We start from the raw sequence: 19,160 nt of genomic DNA, 5'->3' as shown, positions 1-19,160 counted from the left end.
GAGGGTATGTGTCAAACTTTAGTTACTGCAAAAAAAATAAAAAAAAAGTCTGGCTAGTGTCTAAAAGCTTCATGTCTTCATCTTTACAGAAGGAGAAGCAGTCCTGCATGTTGAAGGGCAGGAACCAGTAAAGTTGAGTCTGGAGGATGTACTTAGCTTTGCAACTGGTGCAGAAAAAATTCCTCCTCTGGGATTCGATCAAAAGCCGACTTTGGACTTCCTTCATGAGTCGGTTAACAACAGGAAGCGTGTGTTTCCAGAGGCAAACACATGTGCCCTGGTATTGAGGTTGCCTCTGCATGGAATTTATGACAAATTCAGCAATCACATGATATCAGGAATAGTTCAATCTCCATACTTTGGGACAGCCTGATGTCCCAAAGTTTACTCTAGCATCCTGAGGTTGAGTTGAGTTTCAGGTTATGCTAAATTTGTGGTTTTTACATTTTATGTTTTATGTCACAGGTTCAAACCACTGTCCTTGTGGTTGATCAAATTTTCATTACAAAAGTAGTTTGTCTGACATCTCATTATCACTGTTATTGTCCGCTCAGTGACAGTTTGAGCAACAATATAGTTGTAACTTTACACCCGAGCTTCATGCATTTTCTGTGATGAGTGTTACAGACTGTTATTAAGTGTTCTTGCAGCTAAATTTGGTTTTAACATTATTAAAAACTGCTGTCCTCCAGTCTGTTCTGAGGTCTCTCTTCTTTCATTATGTCCTGAGGTAGTTCTGACTTTCTCCACCCACAGCATTAACCCCCTCTTGCCAGGTTTAACTAAACCAAGGGACAGCTCAGTGCCATGCCATGGGGGGGTTATTGATGATTATACCAATAATAACATTACCATAATAATTATAGAATCATCACACTCATCCTTACTCTTCAATCAGTATTTGTATTGGTACTCATGTCACATAAGTCTGCCCAACAACAAAGTACTGTTGTTACCATTGCTATGATTGCTATCAATTTTATTACAAATGACTGTACAGCTGCTCCTGTATTTAGTGAGCATTCAGGATTATCTGAGCATTCTACGTGTATATAATATAAGTTTATCACATATTTGACTATACAGAACCCACCAAGTATTCCTTTTCCAAAGAAGTGCCTAGTGAGAAAACTTTAGTTGATGAGTGTTTTCTGTATTGGATGGCGAGCATGAGGGTGACAGGAGCAGCACAGAGCTGTAGTGGACATAGTTTAAAAAACAAAAACATGTTTTTGCGTTTCTGTATGATAAATTTGTCATAATTTCTAAGCATATAAGAGATTATTTCTTAGATGAGTGAGAACCATAGACTGCACATCTTTAAATCAGACTTCTGGGGGTGAGAGAATGAGAATGAGGAGTAAACGCAGAAACAATCATGTCCAAAATAAGGGACAACTGTTGAAAAGAACACTTCTCCAACAATAACATGTCTGTCCGACTGTAGCAGCTGAAAATCTCCATGAAAAGTCCTGGAAAATGATTTCAAGCAAAGTGTGGGAATCCTGATTCCTTAATTATCATATTGCAGCACCACTATCATTACTTGTATACATAAGCAGCCATACACACCATAAGCACATCACTTAATAATAATAATATTTATTGTTTTAATCGGCATGACAATACAATGTTTATTTGTACTACCGTGCAGGACATACCAAACTGTGCATTGTAAATGTAATTTGATGCCTCATCTAATTTAATGGTAAATTCCAATCCTATACACAAGTCAGTGTCAACCATGGTTGATCACTGAGAGCCAAATTACATCTGGCAGGGGGACTGCCAATGTAAATCAGCCCCGGCTGATATTGTGAACAGCCACATCCCTTCCTCTTCAGAAGGGAATGTTGAATACTGTACACTGTCCTCCAGAAAAAAAACTACATTGAAATTGAGACATTTCCTGTCTATAGTAGAATTATCTCATAGGTCTCTTGTGGTGGCAAAAGGTTTTCTATCATTCTGTTAAGAATTAAAAGTAAAGTCTTCACACGCTGTCTTTGAGTTTTAATAAAACATTTATGAATGGAGTCACACAGCCAGTCATTGAGTGAGTATGTTCTCCGATCTGCTGTCCTTATGGTTCGCAAAACTCAACTGCGTCACTAGTCAAAATACATGGCATCCCAGATGTTTTTGCCAACCCTCCCCACCAAGACATACCAGTCAATGGGAGTTCCCAGGACACTTTGTTGTGGGAGCTCCCTGGTTCAAAACCGAGCAACAAACATCACAAGGCGAGGAGAAGTAAGTTCTGTTTCAAACATGATTATTGAACAAAGGGTGGTGGATGATTTCCTGTACAGGAAAAATCAAAGAAAACATAAATATCCATTTTCAGTTAAATAAATCAGTCAATAAGAACTTGAACTTAACCCACTTAAAATGAATGCATCCACAATTAAATGTTAAATGTTTGGACACGTTAGACACTAGACAAGACTCTTATCAAAATAAAAACTGAGGGAAAATCTGTTGATACAAATGTGTTGCAATTTATTAATATTAACAATATTTACGCTCAAACATGTACTGTATCTAGGCTACTAACTTTGTGTCTGTGTTTTTCAATTAGCCTAAATCTAATAATAAAATTGTATAACATGTCTATATAGACCCCAGCTAGCAAAAGTTATTTGTGTAATTTAAAATGTGTTTTCAATTAAAGCAAGCTCTGTAAGAGCGAGGAGCTGTTTAAAGGCAAGAAAGTGCTTGGAGACTGTAAAGGGCATTTAAAACAATATTTATTCACAGAAATGATAAAAGGGGGTGTGGGGGGGAGGGGTCCGTAATTGTGGTAGCTTGGCAACACCGATCCTCCACGACCACTGCTGGTCTTCCACTTGCACTCTGTCCTCTGCCGGGCGCAGACTCGGAAGCTGTGAGGGAAACAAGATGGCAGTCACTGCACTTTTACACCCAATACATGCACGCCACTTCATTTACGTCCTAAGATTGTTACTCACACGATGGGGCAGAGTATCAACTGTTCACCGTCACCTCGGGCACACGCTTCTCTCGGACTAGGCCAGGCGTACTCAAATACAAATCCTCAAGGGCCACAAAGATGTTTTTCAATGACTCAAAGGTCCATTTATTGAGGTCGGTCAGGCCACATGTCATATACTGTATTTAGTGCATTTCTTTTTGTTGTTCTTACCTCTGAATTTTGAGTATATGTTTCTTCAAAATGTGTATGTCTCATAATGCCGTTTTCAAATTGGAAATCTTCATCACAGATAGTCTCCTGCATATTAAGCACATGGGTCTTGTGCTGGTTGGAGGAAGAATGAATGCAAACTTTTCAGTCCATTCTTCTTTAAATTGGCGATTTTCACTGTCCACCTTTCTTTAGGCAGAGAACTTGGAACACGCCACTTTCATGTAATCTTTTCCCGTCTATGCTATCTATCTATGCTCCTACTGGCAAAGTGGCAACATGCGAACCGCTTCAAAAACGAAAGTGAAACTTACAAATGCTCGCAGCGCGACCCAATAACAGGCTGTCTGTTGGCATGGAGACAAGTCCCGATACACGTGTTGACCCAACCAAAACACAAATAGTGGTATAGTAGTATTGAGTACCGCTGGACTAGGCTATATTTCCTTTCCTTTGTGGTCCTTATAACTGCTGCTGTCTGTGGCAGGAGGCTACGTTACGTAGCCTACGTTACGTTACACAGTTGAGCCCGAGAGGAGGGGCCCAGTTTCAATGTTTTGTTTACACTGCAACAAGCAATACTCCAGACTCTACTTTAAAACTTACACAACACAAATTACCTATGTAGCCTATTTATAAAGTACTCACAATCTTTCCCACTCACCTTTCTCCTTCCTCTCTTCTTCTTCTTCTTCTTCTTCTTCTTCTTCTTTTAAATTTCCGGTCCGGCAGACAAAGTATGGCTCGCTGCTGCCTCCCCTGGTTGACTAAAATGAAAAGGCCAACTACATTACGCGTTCAAGTTACGCGGAGTAGGTGCGCACAGCATTATGAAACGATTCTGACGCCATACAACTTCCGGCCGCGCAGCATCAGAATCTGCGACCGCACGTGCGTGTGAACGCGTAACAACATTTGTCAAACAGTGAGAGACAGACGTGCGCACGCTGCTTCATATGTACGCAGCTTCTTGTTACGCGTGACATACAACCTGCGCACGACAACGCACGCACGCACGCACGCATAACAAATAACCATGCGTTCACACACACGCTGCTGCGCATCTTTCTAAGTGTTTTGACATCGATTTACCTTCATATACGCGTGAAATACAATCTGCGCCCAACAACGCACGCACGCACGCACGCATAACAAAGTAACCATGCGTTCACACACACGTTGCTGCGCGTCTTTCTAAGTGTTTTGACATCGTTTTACCTTCATAGTGTGTGTGTGTGTGTGTGTGTGTGTGTGTGAGTGAGTGGGAGAGAGAGTTAGTGACTGATTGATTGTGTTTAGAAATGTCTTACCTCTTCTGAGCTTTCTGTGTCTCCCGTTGTGATCTCTGCAGCTCTGGAAAAACAGTAAAAGATAAGGATCTGAAAATGAATCCATACTACATTCTGCAAATATGTTAACTTGATCTGCAAAACTAATTTATGCCAAGACAGACAGAAAAGATAAAGTAATGTTGTGCATGCACAGCCACAACACAAACCATTACCTTGTCTTGTCCTGGGAAGATGTGCTCTTCATAAGCAAAGATTCTGCTTGGTATCGGCACATGTTGCTGTTGTTTTGCAACCACTTAATCAAAATCTAAAAAACAAACATGATAATCAACAACAACAATAACAATAACAATGTTAATAATATGTTTTAGCTCACCTCTGGCAAAATTACCTGTGAAAGGAATTGCTGCTTCTCTACTACAGGTCTACTCCAGTCGCTCAATACATTTTTCTGTCTGGGAAAGATGAAACATCGAAAAACAATATTGTCACTTTTGATCAATTCCTCTCTTTCCCCCATCCTCTGCCTAAAAGTCCTGTTACTTAACATTTGGTAAGTCATGTCATTCCTCCCATTCACCAGCATTTCTCTGTCAAAAATCTTTACAAAAATTTAAGTATGTTTTGGAATATAAATTCTAGAAAATCGTGATTTCCAGATATTTGTCACTCACATACTGTTGTTTGCAATTATTTGAAGACAGGACTGTGTGCAAATAAGACAAAAAGAGAACACCGTACATACCTTTGTGTCACTGAATAAAGTGAAATGTTCACTATAGTGTCTTCGAAGGGCTGGATCAAATCCTCTGTGCTTCCACAGATACATTCTGTTGGACAGAACATGTCCACTCTGTAGGTCTCTCTCCAAATCCTATTATATATTAGATATATTTATGTTTCTATATATCCCCCCCCCCCCCCGTAATTTTGGCATTCATAAATTCAACAAATAGTTAGTGCTCTAATAATGTTACATCCTTATGTGCCAACTCTATATGGTTAAATCACTTGTTATTATCATTATTTTTTATTAAAAAATATCATTTACCAGCCCCACAGTCACTTCATCCTGTGGCAGCTGCTTCAAAAAGCTGTAGTTGCTGTGGCAGGTCAGTAAATGCCGTGGCAGGTCAGTGGCAAGTGCCTCAAACAGCCGCAGGTGCCGTGGCACCTGAAGATGCCACCGGAAGTGACAGAGCAAACAGCATCAGCTGCCGTGGCCCCTCGCGGTGCCACCGGAAGTGCCACGGCTAGCTGCCACTGCCCAGGTTTGCGCTTGCCCCTACTGTTTTTAATGACACAGAGAAGAAAAATGAATCTGTTCATTTTTTTTATTGTCAATGACCGAAAGTAACCATGTTTTAGTATGAGAGCTAATAGATAGTTCCATAATGTGTTGAAATGCAAGCTGCATTGATTATTGCATTGAAAGCTTTTTATTTTTATATAGGCTACAGTATACTATTTTTCTCTCAGGGATATGCTCATTGCCTGTAACAGGAGGATTGTGTGTTCATAGAAAGTCTATTTATCTAATCTACTTGTGACAAAGAAAAGCATTTCTTTAATAAAATATTAGAGAAGGTAATTAACCTGTTGATTTTCTTTAATGATCATCACAAAAGTAGGAAGTGACAAGCAAACTGAGAAGCAAACTAAGATTATATTTTTTCAACTCAACTCACCCCATAAGAAACTGAAAAGTATTCCTGCAGACTATGTTGGCTTCGAAGAAATAAGAGGTCCGGGCGGACTTTCTTTTCATCCGCGGCTTTTTGGTGGATGTAGCCATCTCCGACGTAACTACGTGTCCGTTTGCTCTCTTTCGGCAGCTAAAGAATCCATCTGTATGCTGTACATAAGCTCTTGAGAAAGTTTGTCTTCCAAGGAGAGTTCTCCTTTCTTCTTCCGTAGCATTTGCAGTCAAAGCTATGGATTTCCTCCATTCGCTGTCTTTATCCCGTTGAAATGTAACTGTAGATATAGTGTCTGATATCTTCCGCTCCAACTCCTCCGCTGCGAGGGACATGGGCGCTGTATAAGTAGCCATGTGCTTCCCTTTTAATGTGCAGCTGATTGACTGGCATTAAGTTGGTTTTATATTGGACATTCATTTAACATTCGAAATTAAAAGGTCATATATCTGAAAAATAAGCCTTGTGGCACATGTGGGACATCAGCCTGTATGTGTCAGAGTTTGTTTGACGACTTCAGGTCAAAAGGTCAAGGAGAATAATATGTTTATAATACATTTATTAATTTATTTTAATTATGCAAATTTGCCCAAATGACATATCTGAAAAATAAGCCTTGTGGCACATGCGGGACATCCACCTGTATGCGTCAGAGTTGGTTTGACGACTTTGGGTCAAAAGGTCAAGGGGAATAATACGTTTATAATACATTTATTAACTTATTTTAATTATGCACATTTGCCAAAATGACATATCTGAAAAATAAGCCTTGTGGCACATGTGGGACATCCACCTGTATGTGTCAGAGTTGGTTTGACGACTTCAGGTCAAAATGTCAAGGAGAATAATATATTTATAATATATATGACCTTTGAATTTTGAATGTTAAATGAATGTCATACATTCATTGGACATTCATTTAACATTCAAAATTCAAAGGTCATATATCTGAAAAATAAGCCTGGACATTCATTTAACATTCATTTAACATTCAAAATTCAAAGGTCATATATCTGAAAAATAAGCCTTGTGGCACACGTGGGACATCCACCTGTATGACATTCATTTAACATAAAACCAACTTAATGCCAGTAGATGATTGACCGAAAAAATAACAACAACGCGTGAATGACCAACGGTAATCAGTATGGAAATTAACTGCATCACCGTACACGCCCCAGCAAAGACGCAGACAAGGGCAGATTCTTTCCGAAACTACAAATACAAAATGTACTGTTATCTGAAACATGGAGTGGCTTCTTCATGATCTCAACTTGCATATTCTGCAAAAAAAAGCTTATTTCGTCGTTTACGTGACTTCGTCCCACCGACCTGTTGCTGGTTTTGCCGTGGCGGGTCACATTTTGTGCTCAAGGAGAAAAACGATTTGCTATTTATATATTCAAAAATTATTTATTTATTTATTTTGCTTATAGGCTAAGTTTTTTTTTTTTTACATTCAGACACATTCAAGTGTATTGTATAATAAAATAAATAAGAAAAAAAAATGTTACACTTTCAAATGCAAAAGTGCTTCTTAGCCTTGGTTGGCATTTAAAGTAAATGATGATATTTTAAATATATATTTAAAACATAAAGTCACTGTTTTAAATAATTATACCTGTAAACATAAAGTCATCGATTTAAATAAAAAATATCTCTACTTCAGTACCCTATATATGACTTTCATACAGGGCCGTTTCAAGGAATTTGGGGGCCCCAAGCAAAATGGACATGGAGGCCCCCCTGCATGCAAAGCCTACAGGAACCACAGCATAGCCATACAGTTTAAGTTCACACACTTTATATAATTGAGATAAGAATTGGAACATTTTAACATGTGCAAAAAAAAACACCACCGTACCATAAAATCCAATATACAGGATGCAGTGTCTTCCACTGTGAGAGATGCTATTGTAGCTGGGGAAAAAATTATGTTTTTATTAATATAATCCACTGTTCAGGGACAGAATGCATCACTGAGTGTCTGACACCTAGAAATTTGATAGGCACTACTGTATATTAAAAATTCTGAAATGTCCATGGGTAAAAGTGACTGGTATTTACACAGTTTGGTGGGAATTCAATAGTGATTTGCACTGTTTGTTTTTTTTCTAACAATATGACAGCACACACTTCACACATCAGTTTAAACTCTGGGCTGTGCAGGATATCAGCTATAATTATAGAGCTTGTGGTACCTTGCTCTATACAGGAAACGTCAGCACTGAGAAGTGATGCATCTTTCGAGTAGGAGGCCATGGCACCACTGGATCGACTCTCTTCTTCTTGAATGGAGGATGAAGTTGATGGTGTAGCTGGGAAAATAATTTAAAAAAAATCTGAAATTACCTGTGAAGTACGTTTGACCATTTCACTGTTATATATTGGAAGAAGTCACTATTAACAGCTCAGCTTAGTGAGAGAAATTCACTCTTCTTTCATCAGTGGAGGGTTGAGGGGTGAGAAATTTATGCAAAGCACCTTGAGGGAGGAAGAAAAGATAAGTTAGGATTTCCATATTTTGATATTTAGAAGGGATGCAGCTACTTTCACAACTACAAATTCTTAAAAACATCCCAAGCTAATGTTATACATTGACCTACTTGTAGCTTAACATAGCATTTAAGCATTCTGCTGTTTGAGAATTAGACAGACGCACCTGGTGCTTTAAAGACAGTAAACAGCTGGCGTGCATGAACACTACTAGACATGAATGTTCCGATCTGCTTTGATGCACGGAAGTTATTGTGTGGTTTTCCTAAAAAGTGTAAAATGTAATGCTGCTGTGACCAGAGCGCAGGAAGGAAAATCCAGTGAGCACTCAGCGCCTTACACTTTTTCAATTATGTATTGGAGACAGCAACTGAGTTGCCGGAGTTGCCCGCAGTGCCAAATGTCATCTGCTAAAACCCCCTCTAGAGCGCCACCCGCCAACCGCTACCCATCATTGGCACCCTACTTGAGCGCCTTGGGATGGGTATTGTTGGCCCAGTTGAGAGGAGTAAAGGGGGAACTGTTATATGCTAGTTATAACAGATTATGCTACAAAGTACCCAGAAGTCTTTCCATTGAAATCCATAAAAGCAAAATCAGTCACTCTTTGTTTGGTGCAGTTGTTTTCCAGAGTAGGCTCATGAAAAATGGACTGATCAGGGAACTAACTTTATGTCCACTCTGCTGAAACAGGTGTATCAATTACTTGGCATTAGGAGCCTGACGACCATGCCGTATCACCCCCAAACTGATGGAGTGACGGAACATTTCAATCAGACGCTGAAGCAGATGCTTCGCAAGTTTGTGAACAACACTGGTACAGACTGGGATCATTGGTTGTCATATGTTCTTTTTGCATACAGGCAAGTACCCCAAACCTCCACAGGTTTCTCCCCATTTTAATTTTTGTATGGGCACGAAGTAAGAGGGCCTCTCTCACTCCTGAGGGAGATTTGGGATGGAGACAAGGAGAGGGTGAAGTCTGCTAACATTGTGTCCTGCAGATGAGAGAACGATTGGAAAAATGAGTGAGCTTGCCCAATCACACATGATGGAGGCTCAGCAACAGCAAAAGTTGTGGTACAATCGGTCAGCCGGTCAGAGATCCTCCAACCCAGGACAAAAGGTGCTAGTGCTCCTCCCCAGTGATAACAACAAGCTGCTGGCAAAGTGGCAAGGACCGTTTGAGATCTTGAAGAAACTTGGGCCCACCACATATCAGATATCAACAGTGCCGCTCCAGTACGGTATTGCATATAAATCTCTTGAAGGAGTGGGTGCAGTGATCTGGGGGGAGCGCTGAAGTGATGCTCATCAGAGGTGTTCCAGAAAAAGAGGAAGTGGATGAGCAGTACCTCCCTCCGGCTTGTGCTTCGGTGGGCTGTGACCTCAGCCACCTCTCAGAAGACAAATAGCTTCAGGTGAGGCCAATCTGTACTTCGGAAGTGTTTCAGGAGACTCCGGGGAGGACAAATATTGTTAAACATGACATTGTTGTTAAGGAAAGTGCTTCAGTGAGATGACTGAGTTCCAGGATTCCAGTGCGCTTGCTGGCATCCCTGAAAAATGAGGTTGAGTTGATGCTGTCCCTGGGGATCATCGAGATTTCAAAAAGCGAATGGTGTTACCCAGTGGTCATGGTGCCAAAGAAGGATGGCAGCATAAGGTTCTGCATCAATTTCAGGTACCTAAATTCTATTTTTCAGTTTGATTGCTATCCAACACCAATAATTGATGACCTGCTTGAACAGTTGGGGAAAGCTAAATACTTGACCGCAATAGATTTGTCTCAGAGAGTGGTCCAGAGAGCTGACAGCCTTCAGGACACCGTGGGGACTTCGGTCTTTTCTGGGCATGACAGGGTTCTATCATCGTTTCATACCACAGTTCTCAGCCAGGGCAGCTCTACTCACAGACATGACTGGATCCCGGTGTCCCAATAAGGTCCAGTGAACAGAGGAGGCAGAGGCAGCTTTCTGGGACATTCAACAATCATTGGGTGAGAAACCTGTTCTGCACAGTCCAAAGTTTGATGAGCATTTTATCCTACAAACGGATGCTTCCAACAGGGGTCTGGGGGCGGTGCTTTTCCAGGGGCTGCCAGACGACCACAATCCTGTTGCCTACATCAGCCAGAAGCTGTTCCCCAGGGAGGTTGATATTCAACGGTGGAAAAGGAGGCACTGGCCATAAAGAGGGCCCTCGACTCCTTCCGGTATTACCTCCTGGATAGAAAAATTCACAAAGCTTTGCAGTGGATGGAAAAGATGAGGGGTCACACATGGTAATATCAACCCAATGCACACCCTCTCATCACATTAGTTAATTTAGACAGATTAATTTACAGTTAGTCACACAAACAACATTACACGATTTGATTTGGAATCTATTTATTTGCCTTAATCTTATAATTTAATTACTGCACACGTTTAACATCCTAGACTTGCAGAAGCAATGGTCTTCATGTTAATAATTCTTTTCTTGTTCCATTGCCAACACTTTGTGTCAAATAACTGAAAAATATATAGTGTGGGCTCCATTGCAACACTTTAATTGACTGCTTCACAGCCTACTTGGAGCAAAGTTTGATTTTATTCAGGAATTCAGCCAGCTGTCTTCTCTGCGGAGAAAACAATTGTTCCTGCGCATGAGCATTGAGTGTGCACGGAGAGGAGGGGTTATACACAGACGGGTCTGAGAGAGAGCGAGACAGAGCGATAGTGGGGGGAGGGGCTGATGTGCTGTGCGCAGCTCTACAATTAAATACAATTTTTCCCATTTTAAATAGATAGAAAAAATAGAATCAATATGTGGCGAACAATGTTGATATTCTGGTGGGCCGCCACAAATAAATCAATGTATGGGAAACACTGGTGTGTGTGGGTGTGTGTGTGAACGAGAATGACAGGGAGAAAGAGTGCTATGCGGAGATGAATGAAGGGAACGATATTTATATTTCAAAATCGTGTTGAAAAAAAAATGGGGTAATCAATTTGTGGTGCTCAGTGTTGATTTTGTGGCACTGCGCTGCACATTGATCTATGTATGGGAAACACTGCACAGGATTTGTAGTTTTGTGCATGTTAATCTTGAACGGGATGGCACAATAGTGTAGTGGTTAGCACTGTCACCTCACAGGTTCGATTCCCAGCTTCAGGCCAGCCTTCTGTGTGGAGTTTGCGTGTTGTCCCCGTGTCAACATGGCTTCTGTTCGAATAGTCCAGACTATAGTCCCATAGTCCAAAGACATTCAGGTTAATTGATGACTCTCACTCTTTCTGCTTTTTTCCACTTCTGGGTCGCTGCTTGTGCAGATGACCCTTCTATGCGCTTCTGCACGAGGTCCATGCACTGCAGCATGGAAATCTGCTGTTCTCCCTTTAAATACTTGTTCCATGGACTTTCTAAGGGAGGCCTACTTTAAAGCTCCAGCTCCACATAATTCACATTGAAATATCTCTATGGTTCACACGAGGAAATTCAGTAAAACTGTGCGGTCACAGAAACAATCAAAACATTAAATGTAGCTATGTGATACATGGGGTTCCAACACATCAGAAACTATGCCAAATTTGGCCAGATATTGTGATGAATGTGAGAAGGGGCAGAAAAAAGAGGGGAAACCAAACTAGAAATAAAAAGTAGAATTACAACAAATTCATTTTTGAAAATAATTTGTGCTTCTTTATGTTATGTATTTTTACTGATGGATTTCCACAACCTTTCCATATTTCCATAAATTGTTAACAATGAGCAATGTACTTACTTAGAATCCCATTGACTTTGAACTTATCCAGGACTGTCTTCCCATCTGGCACCTTCCCGTGCTTCCCAAAGGCCACAGCATTTCGGCACTCCTCTGCAGTAAAAAACTCATCAAAAAGAAGATGGAACAATCTCAGGTAGTCCTTCTTTGCTTCTGCATGTATTGCAGCCAGGCGGGTAGAAGACATGAATAGGCCACTTTCTGGATGCAGCTCTTGCTTCCCAGATCTGTGTTTTGGAGCCCCAACACCAGCCTGAGGTTGGATCTGTTCCACTTTGTCCAGAAAGCTTTTTAATGCCTCGAGGTGCTCACCATCTGTGACACAAAATATGAATTACCTTACAGGGACACAGAAGCAAAAATAAACTAAAGAAAAGGAAGAGACTAGTTTTTAAAAAATCAAGAGATTTCATGATGGGCTAAGATTTTTTACCAAATTGTTAAAAGCTTTTAAGTTTTAGTTTAATTTGGTACATTAGGAAAACTGTGAGAGAAAAAAGTAATAGTGTTAAAGGAACAATTAACTGCAACAGAGAGACAAAATGTACTTACTTATACTGCACAGCACATCCTGCAGTTTGGCCTTCTCCTCCACTAATTTTTCCACCTCTGCCTCGCATGCCCTGCATGGCTTCCATGATCTGTCTTCTCTTGATTCAGGGAAACTGATCTCCAGATTCTGGAAGTGGATCACGCTCGATGATGAAAGTATCTGCAGATGACGAGCATGAAGAAGTCTCATGTTCAGATGTACTAGGCTGGCTCTGGTCCCCAAGAACAGCAGGTTTTTGTTTTTTACTAGGACTGTACAACGTTTTGAGAAAGCTTTCTTTGGGTGTTACAGTCGGAGCTGGTGGCTGTCTTTGGTGATCCAAATCCACCAAAACAGGTTGTTCTGACAGGTCTGAAGATGTGGGCAGTGCCGTGTGAGATTGGTGATGCTTTGGATACTGCGAAAGGTTGGAACAATGTGTGACTGGAGACAGAGTGGGTGCATACTGGTGGAGCGGCTGGATAGGTGGATGCGTATGTGGCGATGACTGGGAAACTGGAACCTGGTACTGTGGCCAGGCAGTTACAGGCTGGTGCTGTGGCTGGATAGGACTAGGGATGTCCCGATCCAGCTTTTTGCACTTCCGATCCGATACCGATATTGTAGCTTTTAGTCTCGGCCGATACCGATACCGGCCGATCCAAGCATGTATTAAAGATTAAAGATATTTACTTATTTTGTTGTCGGACTCATGTTGAAAAGGGTTTTACTCTTAAGAACAACTAGCCAACTTAATTAGGTTAGTTTGAATAATCCACAATGGTTGGTAATGAGAAGCTGACCTGTTTATTCTTAACAGGGTTAAATAAACACAAAATAGACAAAATAATAAATAGCATAATAATAAAAAGGTGTATTGGTGCAGTTGGATTAAGTCAGGTGGCACAGCAAGCAGTCTGCAATTCTGCAATTATTATATTTGCATTCGACATTTTTGTTCACCCAGAGTGTATTCAAGGTTTTCAAGGATTCAAGGAGAGAGTGACTTATTAAGGTGCCGGTTGATGGAAATTATCCAAAATTAGGGGCCGGAAAAATATGGCTGGAAAATGAGGAGCATCACATAAATAGCTACAGATACTGTAAAACACTATAACACATATGAGTGCATATATTGTCTTATTTTATCAAGTAAAATATAAGTTATAGGTTTACTCAACAGCCTAATAATTCATAGAAATTCAGGAAGAAATAGGTTAACTCAGAGTTCCACAGCTTATCAAAAACAATCCTCCCCCACAGACGTCATCACGTCCTAATACTACACACAATATGGCTTGATGCTGTTTTGAAGGAGTGCATATATCGACAACACTCGACCTGCATCAGCGCATGTGCGCACGAGCGGATCTGTGCGAGCAGGCAGCGCAGAAGCCGGTCCGGTTCCGGTACCGGTCCGGTTCCGCTCACACCACGAGTCTGAAGAGTGCAACAGCTTATCAAAATACAGTGTCAACTCCGTGTTTTCAAAGTAGAAAGCGACATCGTTGTGGTTTAACGAGGCAGAGCGGCATCAGAACAACATCAAGCGTGTAAAGTACACGAAGAAGAACGTAGCGGGAGCGCGCGCCGAGGATTGTTGTGGCTGCGCATCTTGCGGAGCAAGTCTACACTGTGCTGCGTGGAGGCGCTCCTAATGTAAATGTTTATTGATTTATGAATGAATTGATAGGTGGCTTATTTTTGGCGTATTGATTTTATGGCCTGTACAATGGTAGGGGAAACACTGGACATGCACAGACAAGTCTGTCTTGTTGTTGTTTAGTGGATGCTGGACAGGTGTGCGCTAGGTGTGCTGGAAACGCGGACCAGTTTTTGGGGAATAACAGAAAAACACTGGAATGGATTACCTACATCGGTACGCTGGAAAACACGGACCAGAGTTTTGAAAAAAAAACTGGATCGGGAGTCCGGATTGGGATTTTCCTGTGCAGGCCGATCCGATATCGATATGCATTTTTTGCTAATATCGGCGGCCGATCCGATCCAAATATCGGATCGGGACATCCCTAGATAGGACGGTAGGTGGAGGTTTGTACTAGGGCTGAACGATATGGACGAAATTTCATATCTCGATATTCATGCCAGATATCTCGATATCGATACAAATATGACTATGGTTCGGTGAAAACCAAATCTTTTTCAGAAAAATAAAAACATAATAATACAAAAGAATGTGGAAACTGCAGTTTTATTGATGATAACTCACTGCCAGTCATCAACATTAACATAAAGTCACCAATCAATAAATAAAAAATCAAACATTTTAGACTGTGTACACGGGTACCATGTCTTTTGCAATGTGGTATGTTATAGCGTCTGTAATGTCTTTATGTCTGGTGGATGCCAACTCATACGGTGTAACGTACTGAACGCATTGCAATACACTCGGTGCAATTTTCGCCAAACACGACCTGCTGAACACCCCGCTCTGGTCGACATCATCATTATTAAATCCAAAATACCTCCAAATAATGAAGGATGATTTATGTTTTGGCACCAAATCAGATTTGGCACCGCCACTGGCCGCATTATCTTCCGCACTCGTCTCACTTTTCTTTCTTTCTTTTTGATTTCCCCGCTGCGTATGTTGTGTCTGCGTCTCAGTCTCCGTCTCCCTCACTCCCGCGGCGGGAGTCCCGCCCTCGTATGTTCGTCATTGGTTGGCTGGCCATAGCGGTGCATTCATGGGCAATCGTAAAAATGAAGATTATTGTGACTGCCAGAGCTGTACATGCAGGGCGAGCGCGGGGGAAATCTATATCGTATATCGTTGCTTTTTCGATATTAATATTGTGGCGCCCGCCGGGTAAGGATGGGGAAAAGGGAATGTGGGCAAGTGGTCGATGGTGTGTACATCGCGGCCTGGCATGCGAGAGCAGCGGGGCACTTTGAATGCTCTCCCTCCGCAGAGGACCATATACCTGTGTACCGACCCACGCCTGCCTGACCGACATTCCCCCTGCCGAACCCTGGACCGTAGGACTACCCGAGCCCGGACACCGAACCCCGCACTCGCCCAAAGACGCCGCCTCATCTGCCCCCGCCCCCGGATCTTCGGTCCCCTCCCGACTGCGCCGCCCGTGCGCAACCACCACGCCGACGGCCACGAGGACCTCACGGCGGGCACAACGCTGCACAGCTCCAGCCCTATTCACTTAATAAACTTGCCAAAAGCTGATTGTAGTGTGGACAGTGATTTGTTTATTGAGATTGGTCACGTGGCACATATGGTGGAGAATGCGGGCAGAGACACCCGCCGACCAATATCAATAAAAAAGCACTCCCCACTACGATGGCAGCAGCTCCGGACCTCGCTGAGCTGTGCGCGCGCCTGGTAGACATGCAGCGGATGCAAATGGAGCAGACGGGCGCCTTGACCCAGAGACTACTGAACCTCGAGCCGAAGAAGCAGATAAACCCGGCCCGGTTCCTAATGAAACAAACCGACCAAGACAACGTCGAAACCTTCCTCTTAACCTTCGAGAGGACGGCCACCAGAGAGGTGTGGCCCAGGGATCAGTGGACCGACCTGGTGGCCCCGTTACTCACCGGAGTGGCTCAGAATGCCTACCAGGACCTGTGTGAGGAGAGAGCGGTCCCCTATGAGGTACTAAAGACGGAGCTCCTGAAAAGACTGGGGCACACAATGATCTCTAGGGCACAACTCGTCCATGACTGAACCTTCAGCGCCACCGAGTCACCGCGGGCGCAAATGTATGAGCTCACAAGGCTCACCAACCGATGGCTGGCCTCCGAGCCAGCGACCCCGGGTCCGGTGGAGAGGGTTATAATGGACCGGTTTCTACGTGCCCTCCCCTATGAGGCCAAAAAGCTGGCCTGCCAGGCTAACCCACAGACGGCGGAGCAGCTGGTGGCCCTCGTGGAAGGCCACCAGGCCGCGCAGGCGGTGTTGCGGTCCGCTCCTAACAGTCTGCTGGGGCCAGACCGACGATTCCTCCCCGATGACCCCCATCCGTCTCAATGGCCGCGACGCCACGGCCCTTCTGGATTCAGGCAGCGCTGTGACGCTGGCCCGGCCCGAATACGGCCCCGGTGAACCCCTTCCAGGCACGCTCGCCGTGACATGCATCCACGGCGAGACCAGACAATACCCCATGGCGCTCCTGGAAGTGCAGACAACGAGGGGGACATTTAGGAATAAAGTCGGGCTCGTGCCGGACCTCCCCGTCGAGGTCCTCATCGGGAGAGACGCGGCCCTGTTTCCGGCCCTCGGCTCGGACGCCCCCCCCCCCCCCCCCCCCCTGGCACCCCGACTGACGGGACGATTCGGATCCGCCCAGATCGAGGACCCAAGCTAGCCAACGCCCTGAAGCAGGTAGCAGTGGTGGACGGCCGACCAGTACAAGGGGTAAGACCACTACACCACCCCTTTTTTGCCATAAAAAATAAATTGCTGTATCGGGTGATAATGGAGGCCGGGGAACAAATAGAGCAGCTTGTTGTGCCGGGTCCCTTCTGTCATTTGGTCCTCCAGCTCGCCCACAGCCATCTACTCGGCGCCCACCTCGGGGTGGAGAAGACACTGGAGCGGGTGGTTGCCAGGTTCTACTGGCCGGGGGTCAAGAGAGTGGTGGAGGACCACTGCCGGCAGTGTCCCGATTGCCAGATGGTAGCCCCGCGACCCCACGTAAGAGCTCCATTAATCCCCCTCCCCATTATAGCAACTCCCTTCAGCAGGGTCGCCATGGACCTGGTGGGACCCCTACCGAAGAGCAGCAGCGGACACCAATACATCCTGGTCATCCTCGACTATGCCACCCGCTACCCCGAGGCCATCCCCCTCCGCACTATGGCCACGAAAGGTATCGCCAGGGAACTGGTCCTGCTCTTCAGCATCCCGGAAGAGATCCTCACAGACCAAGGTACGCCCTTTATGTCGGGGTTGATGAGGGACATGTGCAAGTTGCTACGCATCAAACAATTACGCACCTCGGTGTACCACCCACAAACTGACGGGCTGGTAGAACGATTCAACTGGACATTGAAAAGTATGCTCAAAAAAAGTAATGGAAGTAGACGGGAGGAACTGGGACCAGCTCCTCCCTTTCCTCATGTTTTCCATCCGTGAAGTTCACCAGGCATCCACAGGATTTTCCCCTTTCGAACTACTGTACGGGCGAAGACCCCGGGGTCTCCTGGATATCGCCAAGGAGGCCTGGGAGCAGCAGCCGTCCCCGCACCGGACCCTGGTGGAGCACGTGGAGGGGCTCCGCGACCGGATGGCAAGACTGTGGCCCTTAGTGAGGGAGCATATGGCCAAGGCCCAGACGGCGCAGGCCCGGGTCTACAACCGGGGAGCCCAGCCACGGGAGTTCCAGGTGGGGGATCAGGTCTTGGTCTTGATCCCCACGGTGGAGTGCAAGTTCCTGGCCCGGTGGCAGGGGCCCTATGAAGTAATGGAACGGGTAGGGGAGGTGAATTACCGGGTGCGAAAGCCAGGGAGGCGACACCCCACCAAGATTTACCACATCAACTTCCTGAAGAGGTGGGTGGCCCGCGACGCCCTCTTCTCTCTCTCTCTCTCTCTCTCCCTCAGAAAACACCGGTGAGGGAGTCCGTCGCCGTCCCCATGGGGGAGGAGCTCACACCCCGGCAGACCCAAGACCTCAAGGAGCTGATACAACGGCACCAGCGGGTGTTCTCCACAGAGGCGGGCTACACCACTCTTATCGAGCACCCCATCCTCACAACCCCCGGGAAAAAGGTAAAATTACGCCCTTATCGAGTGCCCGAAGCTAGAAAGAAGGCCATTAAAGAAGAAGTACAAAAAATGCTAAAGGCAGGCATCATCGAGGAGTCCAGAAGTGAGTGGTGTAGCCCTATTGTGCTCATCCCCAAACCTGATGGGTCAATCAGGTTCTGTAATGACTTTCGCATGCTCAACAGCATCTCCCAATTCGACGCCTACCCCATGCCGAGGGTGGACGAGCTTATCGAGCGCCTGGGCAAGGCCCGCTTCATCTCCACCCTCGACCTGACCAAGGGGTACTGGCAGGTGCCCCTTGCCCCCGGAGCCAGGGAGAAGACCGCCTTCGCAACCCCCAACGGGCTCTTCCAGTACCGCCGGCTCCCGTTCGGGTTGCATGGGGCCCCGGCCGTTGCCCTGAGCTGCTGGACCGCCCCTCCCACAAGGTCGGGGCTAAGGGGGGGGATATGTGGCGCCCGC

The 19,160-nt window shown here is 44.5% G+C and overlaps 1 long non-coding RNA gene across 1 annotated transcript in view; it reads right to left on the bottom strand.

Moving 5' to 3' along the window:
• LOC311016416 overlaps positions 1-4,736 on the bottom strand; it is a 34,559-nt gene extending 29,823 nt beyond the window's left edge. Inside the window, exons 1-2 of the long non-coding RNA XR_014597484.1 lie at positions 4,671-4,736; positions 4,477-4,519 (exon numbers count right to left, since the gene is read on the bottom strand). This is a non-coding gene — a long non-coding RNA (uncharacterized lncRNA). The remainder of the gene's footprint in view (positions 1-4,476; positions 4,520-4,670) is intronic.
• Between the last annotated feature and the right edge of the window lie 14,424 nt (positions 4,737-19,160).

This window comes from Eutrigla gurnardus (assembly GCF_963514095.1).
Source record: "Eutrigla gurnardus genome assembly, chromosome: 7".
NCBI classification, from domain to species: Eukaryota; Metazoa; Chordata; class Actinopteri; order Perciformes; family Triglidae; genus Eutrigla; species Eutrigla gurnardus.
The sequence above is the reverse complement of the archived record's forward strand: the minus strand, read 5'-3'. Positions and strand labels throughout refer to the sequence as shown.